We start from the raw sequence: 12520 nt of genomic DNA, 5'->3' as shown, positions 1-12520 counted from the left end.
GAATAGTGAAAACGCATTCCTATTTGCTTTTCGCAGATGAAATTCACTAAACCGAAATTGGTTTGGAACGCGATGAAAATTATTTTAGTGGGTACTGGAAATGTTCTGAGCCCACATAAATATTTTCAGTTCGAACGGACACTGAAAAATGTCGTCGTGAATAGTGAAAATGCTTTTTGCTTGGCTTCTTGGAGAAGCCACCTTGAGGGCCTTTTGGTATTATCCCCTTTGGCTTATTGGAGAAGCCACCCTTGGGCTTGGCCTATAAATAGGGGTGGAGCGGGCTGCCTAAAGTCACACTCTTGCTCTCATACAAATGCCATGCATGATCTAGCTCTCTCTCTCTCTCTCCCTCCCAGCGAAATAGTTTCGTAGAGCCGAAAGGCTGTCTGGGTTCCGGCAGGAACTAGTTCTGGACGACGAAGCCCTGCCGGATAGATGACACCGTATTTGTGCAACCCCATAGAGAGGTCATAGTTTCGATCCTTTTGCCAGATGGGCTGTTTTGAGAGTGCCTCCCGAAGGGCTGTCCAAGTGACGGTCCGAGTTCTGTGAGTCCTCCCGAAGGGCTGTCCGAGTGACCGTCTGAGTTTTGAGGGTCCTCCCGAAGGGCTGTCCGTGACACCGTTCGAGGGACTGTTCGACCGCCTCCCGGAGGGCTGTCCATGAGGCGGATGAAGGTATACATCCTCGTGGTTGGGAGGTTGTAAATCCTAGCCGCGGGGATCTGCACCGCCATTCGTCATCGACTCTACTTCCGCTGTGCTACGAGTCGGTAACGAAAAATATCAAACCATATATTGGGTCTCCATAGTGGTCCTGGGCTGGTGCGTACGTCGGAAATTTTTTGTGTTCTGCTGCGTTAACCTACACCTAAGTCCTTAATGGCAAACTAAGCACGAAGTTGATCACTGAGCTGTTGAAGAAGAGCAGTCGAGCATGTTGTCAAGTGATAACCCACAAGTATAGAGAATCGCAACAGTTTTCAAGGGTAAAGTATTCAACCCAAATTTATTGATTCGACACAAGGGAAGCCAAAGAATACTCTCAAGTATTAGCAGCTGAGTTGTCAATTCAACCACACCTGAAAACTTAATATCTGCAGCAAAGTATTTAGTAGCAAAATAATATGATAGTGGTGGTAACGGTAACAAAAAGTAACAGTAGTGAAAGTAATATTTTTGGTATTTTGTAGTGATGATAGCAATAGCAACGGGAAAGTAATAACCAAAGAACAATATTTGGAAACCTCGTAGGCAATGGATCGGTGATAGAGAATTATGCCGAATGCGGTTCATCATATAACAGTCATAACCTAGGGTGACACAGAACTAGCTCCAGTTCATTGATATAATGTAGGCATGTATTTCGAATATAGTCATACGTGCTTATGGAAAAGAACTTGCATGACATCTTTTGTCCTACCCTCCCGTAGCAGCGGGGTCCTCACGGAAACTAAGGGATATTAAGGCCTCCTTTTAATAGAGTACCGGAATAAAGCATTAACACATAGTGAATACATGAACTCCTCAAACTATGGTCATCACCAGTAAGTATCCCGATTATTATCACTTCGGGGTTAACGGATCATCTCTACTCCTAATCTCTACTCCTAATGAAGCAGTTGGTGAATAGTCTGCGCGGTTTATTTCGTTGGTTTTTTTTCGTCATCCTTCCATCTCCGTTTTATTTTCGTCATCCTCCCACCTCCGTTAACTCGCAACCCTCCTGTAAAAAAAACCGGTGCCAAAAAAACCTACGATCGATCCCTCAGTGCCCACAGCAGATCGTTCTCCGCCGCCAACCAGCCCTTAGCACACCCGATCCACCCCTTCGCCCCCGTCGCAGCCGATCCATACCTGTGCCACGGCCGATCCATCCCCGTGCCGCGGCCGATCCTAACCTTCGCCGTCGCCCTCGCACATCAAAGCCGCCGCCCGTCCATCGTACGATCTGCTTCAGGATCGCTGCAGGAGACGGCGCCGGGATCCCGTTTAGCAGACGCCGGCGATCTTGTATATCACCATGCGATCGACTTCCTCCCTCAGGTTCATCTTCCCTCTTTTCTCTGTTTGGATCAAGACGGAGAGAATCAGATCTGAGACGGAGAGAATCAGATCAGGATAGAGAGACGGAGATGAGGGTTGAGGCCATGGGATCCCTTGCTAAAATTAAGAGGGAGGGAAAGGGTACCCTTCTGCAGGACTGTGCGGACCTCGTTCAGTTCATGATGCATTGCCTCGTTCAGTTTCTGCTATGTTCTTAAACTGTTCTTCTTTTCATGTACTAATGTATGTCCTGCTAGGAGTAGTACCACCGTAGTCTTCTTTCTCTGTACTCCAAAATCTTGATCGGAAAGATACCACCTATATAAAAAGAAAAGTAACCAGTCGTCATCACTCCAAGGTATTCAAGTAAGGAAGCATGCGTTTGATGAGTTATGCAAGGCCATGCTGCCGTGTTTTGTGTGGATGCTGGAACGCACAGGCATCTTATCTTCTTGCTCCTTTATACAAATTTTGGTATTTTATTTTTTTTAACTGACAGAACCACTCTATATTTGTCGTCATGGAAATTGTAGGTCCAGTGTGAGAATATCATAGTTGCGCTAAGTAAATGTACTATTGTTTAGAATGATAGTCTCACTATTTTTTTTAAAGTTAGGATGGTTTGCCTTACTAATTGTACAGTTTTAATTTTCTTGCTGTTGTTCGATTTGCTCTCTGCCATATTATTCTATTTTTGAGAGTTCATGAAGTCATTCTGAAATTTTATTTTTCATGTTGCTCAGCTCCTTTTCTCTACACTCTGTCAGGCTGCAACAGCCTAGGTTTCTATTTTCTATCTGGGCTCCACTGGCAGTAGTAGGATGCTCATTGGCAACCCAAGGTGTGTATGCCCCTACTTCCCCAAGGTACTCAAGCCCCATGCCTGGGGCGACTTCAGCCACTGGACAATAGTTCCGCCTTAATTTGTTCCATATATGTGTTGTAGTATCAATGCATTTTCCATTCAACTTTCTAAAGATTTTTGTTCACAGATGTGTGCTGCTGTGAAGCATGTAGCACCACTTCTCCTGACTGCTATAATCAGTGGAAGATCTCATGACATGGTATGTGGTTCATGTTTTCTGTACCTCTTGATATTTGACTTTGTGAAACTAACCGAATTGTACTAAAGATAGGCGTCATGGTCTCATGGAATGGACATCATGGGGCTTATTAGGAACTCTGAGTTCAGCGGGCACCATGCCGAAAGGTGAAGTAACTTTTGGTATTTTGTTATGGCACGATTTGTTCTTCTGTTTCCTAAACTTGATCGCTCACTTGCTTTCTTTCACATGGTAAAGAGGTCACTCTCTTCCAATACACAATCGCTGAGGTATGTATCAATGTCTAAAGGTTAAAAAAGACCCAGGTTACACCATATGGTTTAGGTTGCTCACCTTGGTGGCTGACTAGGCGTTCAAAAATCTTAGTGAGAGTATAAAGGACATTGTTGATGGTGCAATAATGGAACACAACAAGTTGTGTGTGTGTGTGTGTGTGTGTGTGTGTGTGTGTGTGTCGCACGACCTGGGAGTCTACATCTAAGAGTTCCTTTCAGTTTTCTATCAGAAACATTTCTTTATAGAAGTTCTGTTGGACACTTATCTTCTCTTTACTTATCGTTTCGTGGGACTACGAAAAAGTTCATCTGTGTGTAACTACAGGGTTCTCGAAGTCCGCCCTCTCATTGACAGGGTGAAAGTTGTGGAATTTTTGCTTTAACTGCCTGGAGTAAGATGACAGGACATACAAAGATGCATTCAAGGTAAGCTCCAGTGAAATTAGGTGTTCATAAGACAATTCTTTCAAGTTGCGACCTACATTGTGGTGTCTCCGTTCATCAAGTTCTGAGCACCAGCTCCAGTGAAATTAGGTGTTCATCCAGCCATACTCCTAGGTGGCTTTCTTTGGTGTGCTTATTATTGTGTAGTTAGTGGTTATGCACATGCCTCATCATCTGATATTTCTGCAGTAGTTACTGAAAGCAATCTGAGGACAAAGCTTTGATTGTTGTTGTAGTTGAAGCTTCAGAGTTACAAGGCAGGCACAGTTAATAAGCATAAGAAACTATAGAAGATTTATCAAACAAGATATGGGCTTGATTATGCACTGAATCATTATGGAGGATCTCAGGTAATTAGGCCATACACCCAAAATTAAATTTTACTTGCTTTTAAATGTTTAGGGGGCAGATGATGTTTCATATGCTAGACTTAAGTACGCACCTTTTAAGAGTATCACTGATACTCCAGTCACCCATAAAAATGGAAGTACTGAAAATTAGTTTGTAAGGAAAATAACTAAATAGTGAGTCTGAGCAAACCTACTACCTAGATTACATGAGATCATTTTAGCTCTAAGAGTTTCTTTTATCTTTTTTTACATTCTGGTAAACATGTGGGTGAATAACTGTTAGAAATTGTTCTGTATGTACACGTGCATTCTACTAGAACTGATGCTTGAAAGAATAAAAAGTTCTATAATATTTGTAAGCCAAGCAGTGGAAAAGCTCACTCCTCACAGTAGATTACCAGAATCTATGTATCTGCTTTGTTGAAACAGAGTCCACAGGTTTACTCATGTCATCTGTTTTTTGTTGTTTGAGGGAAGGTTTGTTAGGAGCCCATCTCTTCTGCAGCAAGCCCTGCAGAAAGAGAGCTAGATATAATGGTACTTGCTAGCCTTTTAATGGACACTTCCTTTTGGCCTTCTTTAGTTTCTCTAATTAGGTAAGAGACTTCAATGAGTGAGAATTTTTTGTTCCCTCCCTTTTTCATTGTCTTTTGAGTTTTGCTTTGTGGTGAGAGGAGGATAGAGATACCCAATTGCCGTGGGGATCAGAGATTAGGTGAGGTCACATTGTTTGTCTCGGCTTTACAATGTGAGGTAAAGGAAGAAAATAAAGTAATGTTAGAATATTACAATCATATATCTAGACATATCTCTACTCCTAATGGAGCAGTTGGAAAATAAAAGACAGGAGAAGTATGAATCCGAACATGATCCCCTCCGTCCTCCTCCCACGACGCGCGTCACGGGAGAAACCCTAGCGCCGCCGCCGCCGGGACCCCCTCCTCCTCCCCTTCTCCCCTCCCCTGCCGCCGCCTGCGAACAAGGCCGGGCGAAGCCCGGTCGGATCCGGCGGTGTGTGTGGGGGGGGGGGGGTCTTCCCTTCACCGTGTGGCCGCGTGTGGCGCAGGATGGCGTGGCTGGCGAAGGCGCGGTGCGAGCAGGGGGCACGGCGGCGTGGCATCTGAGTGTGGGGCGGCGACGCCTGGCCAGGTGCTCGTGCGGGTGGCTCTACGGCGGGGGGTGGCTGCGATGTTGCCAACGGCTGCGTTTGTGCGCGCCCAGATCTGGCAGCGGCTGCGCCCGCGGGTTGCACTGGCTCAGTTGTTTCCTGGGTGGCTCGGCACGCGCGGGAGCTCGGCAGGCAGCGGCTTGGGTCGCCGCTACACCTCGCCGTCCGGCTGTGTGGTCACTGGTGGTGGATAGCGGCCGCTGGTGAGATTCATCTTGTCCAGCCACGGCGCAGGTCTGAGTGCGGCTCCAATCCAGCCCCTGTTGAGCTTGCACATGTCGCGACATAGGGCTGGACCTTTCCTAATGATGGCCACACTTGAGGGATGGATCTGACGCCGGGAGGGCCACGGAACCATCCTTGCCTCCTGTTAGGTGGCGCACCGGGGAGCTCGTCCTTGCACGGCCTGGCAGGACGGGGCGGTGGCGGCCGAGTGCGGCCGGCCCGGAGGTGGGCCTCGGACCTGGGGACCGTCCAAGGGCAGGGAAGGAGGTGCCTTCCCGCCCGTCTTTGCCTGTCATGGCTGCAAGCTTCGGTAGGGGATGGTGTCGGGACCATGGGTGTTGGGGCGGCGGCCCTGGAGGTGGGAGGCGTGGGCTCATGGGCGGAGCTCACGGCTCGGGTGTGAGCTAGCTGCCGTGACCATGCGGGGGGTGTGGTGGTCAGGGTGTGACAATCGGAGGGGTAGGTTTGGCGGGCCTGGTTTGTTGTGCCTCGCCTCGGGGGCTGTGAGGACTTCCCGGGGTGAAAACCTGCTTTGGCTCTGCCAAGCCGACGACGACGTCACCTATGGGCGGCGCCTCCTTCTTGAAGGCGTCGTCGCGGCTCCTCTACATGCTCCGATTGCTCCAAAGGAAACCTTGATCTTGGGATCGGGCGGTGGCGATACTCCTGTGTCGTGCCCTTCTTGAAGGCACCGCCTTGGAGTGTTCGGCTTGCCGTGCACAACTCTCTCTCTCTCTCTCTCTTCACGGTGACTCGCTCACGATTGAGGTCTCCGGAGACTACAAGTGGTGCTATCCCTGCCTACATGTAGTTGCTTGGAGTGGATGGGGGTGATCTAGCAGTTCATATACACCCTTGTATCTTGCTGTGTGTGTGTTGTGGGGTGAGTTGTATGTGTTGGTTTGTATGGTGATCGTTGCTTTATATATAAAGCGGGGCACGCGCCTTTTTCGGTAATGGAGCATTTGGTTGTCTCCGTTCCGGGTTTTCTTTCGTCCCACCTCCCACCTTTGTCTGGTTTTTTGTGGTTACTATGTAATACAAGTGGATTTTCTTCACACATAAGCCATGAAATATTTGAGCCTGAGATGCTCACCTTCTCGGGATGCTACTTTGGGGGTGGCAAATCGAGTTAATTGATCTAGGTGAAATATGCAAGAGCTAGAAAACACTAATGTAAGAGATCAATACTCATTCGGGTTTTGACAATTACACCATTACAGTTAAATTTGCTAGCAAGAAAGTTACACTGATAGAGAACGACGGCATTGTAAATACCATCTTAACAATTGAAGAAGCAGGCTTCATGATCTGGGCATTGGGGTCAGGACGCCCATATCTTGCGTCGGAAGATGTATATAGAGCATTAGAGACATTAGCGCCTGGGTTAGACATTAGCTCTGAGGCGATTGTTTAGTTCTAAGACATTAGTCATACATAATGTTACATTCAGATAAAGATTTTACTTTTCCCAGGGATAGAATTATGAAACCTTTAGTCTTGGGATCAAAGTAGATATTGCCTTAATATCTAAGCCATTTACGGACATGACCGTGAATATGTTCAGTGTAACATGTATAGCATAATAAAGTTGGAGAAGATTAAGGAATGGGGCATTTTAGTTAATCATGCGGGCCTATGGTTTTCTAACAGAGAGCAATGTCAGAGAATCCATCAGTTAAAGTTTGACTTCGATCCAAACACGTAGTCAGACTTTCATGCCATGGGCTCGATAAATCGAGAATGATATACGCCTTCGACTTTCCAGCCATGGACTCACTAGATCAATAGAGAGAGGAAAAGAGCAGTCAGGGGGTGGCGGCAGCTCAGGAGCACGAGTGCGGTGGTGGCCATGGAGAATGAGCGAGCATGGAACGGGGACCAGAGGCAGGATGCGAGAGCTACAGCGTCATCTGTGGTGCGACACCATGCGGCAATCGTCCGAGGTGTTGTGGAGGCGGAGCGAGGCCGTTCGGAGTGAAGATGAGCAGCGTAGGATGGCAAGTTGGGTGGCGGCGACGGTGGGGTGCTGCAGATGGAGGCGTTGGGACGGGCTAGCGAGAGGAAGGGGATGGGGTCGAGAGCGGCTGCGGTGCGTGCATGCGTCCCCACCATTGTTTTGTGACCAGGCCCACGTAAAATTTAGCCAGCAAAATGATCCATGGTATAAGATGTCCGAATCCATCTATCTGTGGTTAATTTTATTTATGAACATGTTCGTGTCTTCTTGAATTGTAGCCTTTTTGGCTGAGGCCATGCATGGAGAAGCTGGTCTCCTGATGCATCTGTCAGCCATGGGTTACAAACTGAATTAACAACAAGTATGGTGACAGCGAGCATTGTCGTTATCTCCAAAGAATAACAACTATGCAACATAGTGCTGAACTTTGACATTTTGCGTTTTGGTTATAAGTTCCTTTTAATATTTGGTGATTTACTAATTAATCTTTCTTTACCAACTTGTGTTGTCAAATTATGGTTTCACTGTGGGAAATTTATTTGAAGGTCTCCATGATGGCATAACTCTATGTAGACTGACGTGTCGATTATTTTGGCATGCATTTTTGGCACATCATTATCCAGATACTTTTTCCATTACTATGACATCACGCTTTATTTCATAAGTTGTGTACTGTTAGATTGCACATTTTGTTTATATCAAGATCTGAAGTAATTGACTTGATGTTCAGTTTTGTTTTTCACTCACTTCATAGGAAGCATTACAATGGGATATATTGTTCAGGAGTAGAGATACTTTGAGCCCACTGTCACCAAGATTCACCCCGTCTGCCCAAGTCCACCTTTCGCCACGAAGGGCCACTCCTCTACGGCAGCAGGGACGACCAGGACGCGGTGACGCCCATGGACTGACACTTGTCACACTCCACAAACGATCCTACCTACAGAGCGGTGGCGCGGGTGGGCACCGGCAATGAAGAGGGCATGCTGCGTATCGACGCTCTGCTTTTGACTACATGTTCAACCTCGGCTGACAGTGTCATACACCGCGTCTTCAACCTCCGTCGTGACCCTTCCTCTCGGACGACAAGCTTGCCACCTTCTCGCTGCTAGACAAAAGTTCACCAGAAAAAAATGATCCCATCACCGGGATCAACACCGCAGGGTCATTGACTTGGTTGATCTCTTCGATGTAACTGAAATTGGTGGGTCCATGTGGTTGGAGAGCACGTTTCTCCGGGATCTTGATGCTATCGTGCTCATTGTACACGCTCGCGTGACGGTGCTTGACTCCTTGGAGCAGGCCGGCAACCACCCCCTGTTGGACCAAGTAAGCTTTTCTGGCCTTCTAAATAATCCTATTCTCTTGTTTCTTTTTTCTGATTGATGATTGATTTGATTGGCAGGGAGACTTATGTAGGAAATAGTACAAGCTAACTCAAAATCATCTCTTACTTGATCAATCTTGTAATTATAAAGCGAAATTAAGCTACCAAAATGATTTAGTTTGGTGGAGAAGTTTAGAATATTAACTTCTTGGTTTAGTTACCTAGGCAATGGAGATCCCATGCAAATTAAGAATAGAGGTTGATTGGTATCTGACAAATGACTTTTCTTTCTACTCTACATTTTCAGAAACTTTGTACGAAGCTGGTGCACATAGGTTCTGGGTTGGTATATTTCCTTATGTAGCCTTTGTTCAGGTAAATCAGACAGGCATGGGGACTATAGGAAGCCTCTCTTTTTACCCATCTCTGCTATTGTTAATGAGTCTAACAATGAACTGACTACATTTACATTTTTTCACCTTTGTTACCACAGAGCTACTCAAAGGTTCAAAATAATACGTCGGCACTTTAAGTCTCCCATTTCGAATGCCATGATTTGCAATTTGTGATTGGGGATGCGGTAGTAAGCTCTTTCTTGTGCAGTTACGTTGTTGTGAGGTGCTAAGGTTCTCGAAAACAGCATAGCCATGTATGTTGCTTCTATTAGGTGAGGATGACAAATACTGCATGTGCGCGCACGTGGGGGTTTGTGGATTCAGGCACGCGAAACTCCCTTACAATCCAGACAAATCATACGTTCAAACCATCTCGATGTTCTTCGCTAGCTTCGTCGCGTCGATCCTGTATATTTACTATTGGATCCTGAAGCCCCAAGTCATCATCTGTTCCCGTGATTAATTAGCAAATACAGAAAAACATGGTTGTTTATATTATATGTATATTGTTGGGTAGGAGTTTTTCACACTAGATGTGAACATTAGGAAGGATATATCTTGTAGCAGATCAGATTCAAGATCATGTCATGATTTCTTAAGGGCCTCGTGATTGTTGTTGTTTCTTTTTTCCCTTCAAAAATAAAAATACCTAGGTGATTATCCTAACTATCATAATTGTACAAGCAATATTATCAGAATAACTAAGCAATTTTTTCTTCAGGTCAAGTACAAAGTTTAGGGTGAGTTTTTTTTTTTGATTTATAGTGCCTAATTTGAATCAACAAGGACAATGATATTGCAAGGCTTGGAATTTTAGACTCACTTTCTATTCCTAGATTAAAATTTGACATGTCTTATGCTTATATATGCAACAAGTTAATTATTTAAAATGCCCGTGGCAACACACGGGCATTCTACTAGGAAACATGATACAGTAGCTAACTACCACATGATTACAACAGTAAATATTGATAGGAGTACAAGCATTGGAGGAGTACTCAGTACTCACCATGTTCGACGAAGTCGTGGTGGTGGTGGTTGAGGAAGTCGTAGGTAACGGCGGCATCATCACGGAGCAGGGACCATCTTCTCCTCGATTTAATCTGTAGTACTCCATGTACTCCCACTTGTAAACTATTTGAAATGCAGATCCACTCCAAGAATGTGCTCTGAAATGGAGTAACATGGAGTATACTCTAAATGTTTGGTTTGAGCCCAGTAGATCAATCAAAGTACGCTGGCGTGGATCTGATCAGTTTGGTTTGAGCCAAGCAAAAGTACTAAAATCCTGACAAAAATAATACTACAGCACGATACACATGATTTCAGAGATGTTGATTTCAGTACATACAACCCATTGATAAACATGATTTTCAGAAATGTTGATTTCAGTTAAACTACAACGTTTACTCCAAGTAATACTCTAAGAAACAATACAAGTAGACCTACTGTACTGAAAGTACTCCTGTAGTGCAAATACTCTAGGCAGAATGTACTCCTACCGTACTGAAAGTGTACTCCTGTGAGTACCGAATTTACTGAATTTAGAGGCATCAAAATGCTCACAGCCAAGTTCAATCATCTACACATGGAGTAGTGCAACCGAATGGTCTTTACCATGCCCGAATCGACAAGAGGTAGTGGCATCAGGAGTTGCATCGTCCAGGAGCAGCAGCAGCCTTTCCAGTCGCTCCTTGCGCCTTGCCTTTCCAATCTACTCACGCGACAGAGAGCAGTTCTTGGCCACAGTACATCTGCATCCATATTCCATCCAGAGCAATAATCACAATCAGCTCCAGAATCTCTCCTTGCCTTTCCCCAAATCATAGGCTCCAGAGATTGGAAAGACGTGGGGAAAATTAAGGATGCAAACCTTGCAGGTCGAGCGTGGGGAGCTCGACTTCGGGGGCGACCTAGGAGCAGCTGACGAATAACTCGTAGAAGCGATGGAGCACCAGCAGCATTTGGGATGGCAGCGTCCAACACGACACTCCTCCTTGCAGGTCGATGGCGACGAGGAGTGCCAGCGTCCGTCCCCGCCGTCGTCGAGCAGAACAAGGCCGCCGTGCCCGCGCTCGTCAGGCTCCAACTCGACCTCGCTAAAACAACCAACTTTGGCTCGACCGTGATGCAGAGGATGCGGGCGAGAGGAAGAGGCGACATGGACGAGAATGCGAGGAGGCGACGCTTGGGAAGAAGGGCAGCGACGCGGCTGAGTCGCCAACGCAGGTGAGGGGGAGGTGCATCGCCGATGCAGGTGAGGGGGAGGTGCATCGCTGCCGCGGGCTAGAGATTTGGGGGAGTGGGTGAGCGAGGGGAATGAGCGTGAAGATGGGACTGAGCGAGTGGGTGAGTGAGTGAGTAAGCTAGGGGTAAACCTGGAAACCATAGAAAGTAACTTTTCCGAGAAATGTACTACAAAAACCATCAATATTCAAAATACATGCATTTATTTTTGTTATCACTATTTTAAAATAATACTAATTTAAGAAATTGCAGGATGTGTCTGGCTATTATGTTTTTTATGCTCTGGTGGAATGGTAAAGAATTACTTCGTCCGGTTAGTATTATGATTATTTTCCGTTGCACATTTTAAGACCTTCGACATGAATTATTCTCGTTACACGTTGCTTGTGTAAGATGTGTATAAGCTGAGGAAGAATGCTTTATTATATTTGCTTAAATATTGTGCAAATGAAACTGAAGACAATATTCTTAATATTGTGCGAGAATTTCTTAAGCACAACAACTAGATATTAATTTGTAATAGAATTTTAGTTGGATCATCACTATATGTAGATATCATTAATTTATCTTTTTTTATCAATCTACATTATAAGCGAATTGGACTTCAATAAATATCCAACTTTGCCCGTGCTATCTTGTCTCTACATGTGAAATTTGACATGCATTATGTTTACATAATTCTAGCAAAATATTTTCGTAGCACATGGCAAGGCACCGACATTCCTCTGCATGTGAAATTAAACATGCATTATGTTTATACAACTCAACCTAAATATTTCAAAAGCCCGTGGCAACGCACGGGCATTATACTAGTAACACATAATAGGTGACTATAGACTTGCAAGATAGGATCAAGAACACTCATATATTGATGAAAACATAATAGGTTCAGATCTGAAATCATGGCACTTGGGCCCTAGTGACAAGCATTAAGCATAGGAAAGTCATAGCAACATCAATCTCAGAACATAGTGGATACTAGGGATCAAACCCTAACAAAACTAACTCAATTATATG

At 45.4% G+C, this 12520-nt stretch overlaps 2 long non-coding RNA genes across 2 annotated transcripts; both read left to right on the top strand.

Moving 5' to 3' along the window:
- Positions 1-1789: 1789 nt before the first annotated feature.
- On the top strand, positions 1790-3259 carry LOC119363523. The gene is made up of 4 exons (XR_005174041.1): positions 1790-2048; positions 2792-2914; positions 3041-3112; positions 3181-3259. It is a non-coding gene; the product is annotated as an uncharacterized LOC119363523 (long non-coding RNA).
- A 1-nt stretch (position 3260) lies between these two features.
- Positions 3261-9815, top strand: LOC119363468. Its single transcript, XR_005174011.1, has 4 exons — positions 3261-3813; positions 4068-4181; positions 8289-8863; positions 9169-9815. It is a non-coding gene; the product is annotated as an uncharacterized LOC119363468 (long non-coding RNA).
- The last annotated feature ends 2705 nt before the right edge of the window (positions 9816-12520 follow it).

This window comes from Triticum dicoccoides, chromosome 1A (genome assembly GCF_002162155.2).
Source record: "Triticum dicoccoides isolate Atlit2015 ecotype Zavitan chromosome 1A, WEW_v2.0, whole genome shotgun sequence".
Taxonomy (NCBI): domain Eukaryota; kingdom Viridiplantae; phylum Streptophyta; class Magnoliopsida; order Poales; family Poaceae; genus Triticum; species Triticum dicoccoides.
This window is presented reverse-complemented; position numbering and strand designations above follow the sequence as displayed.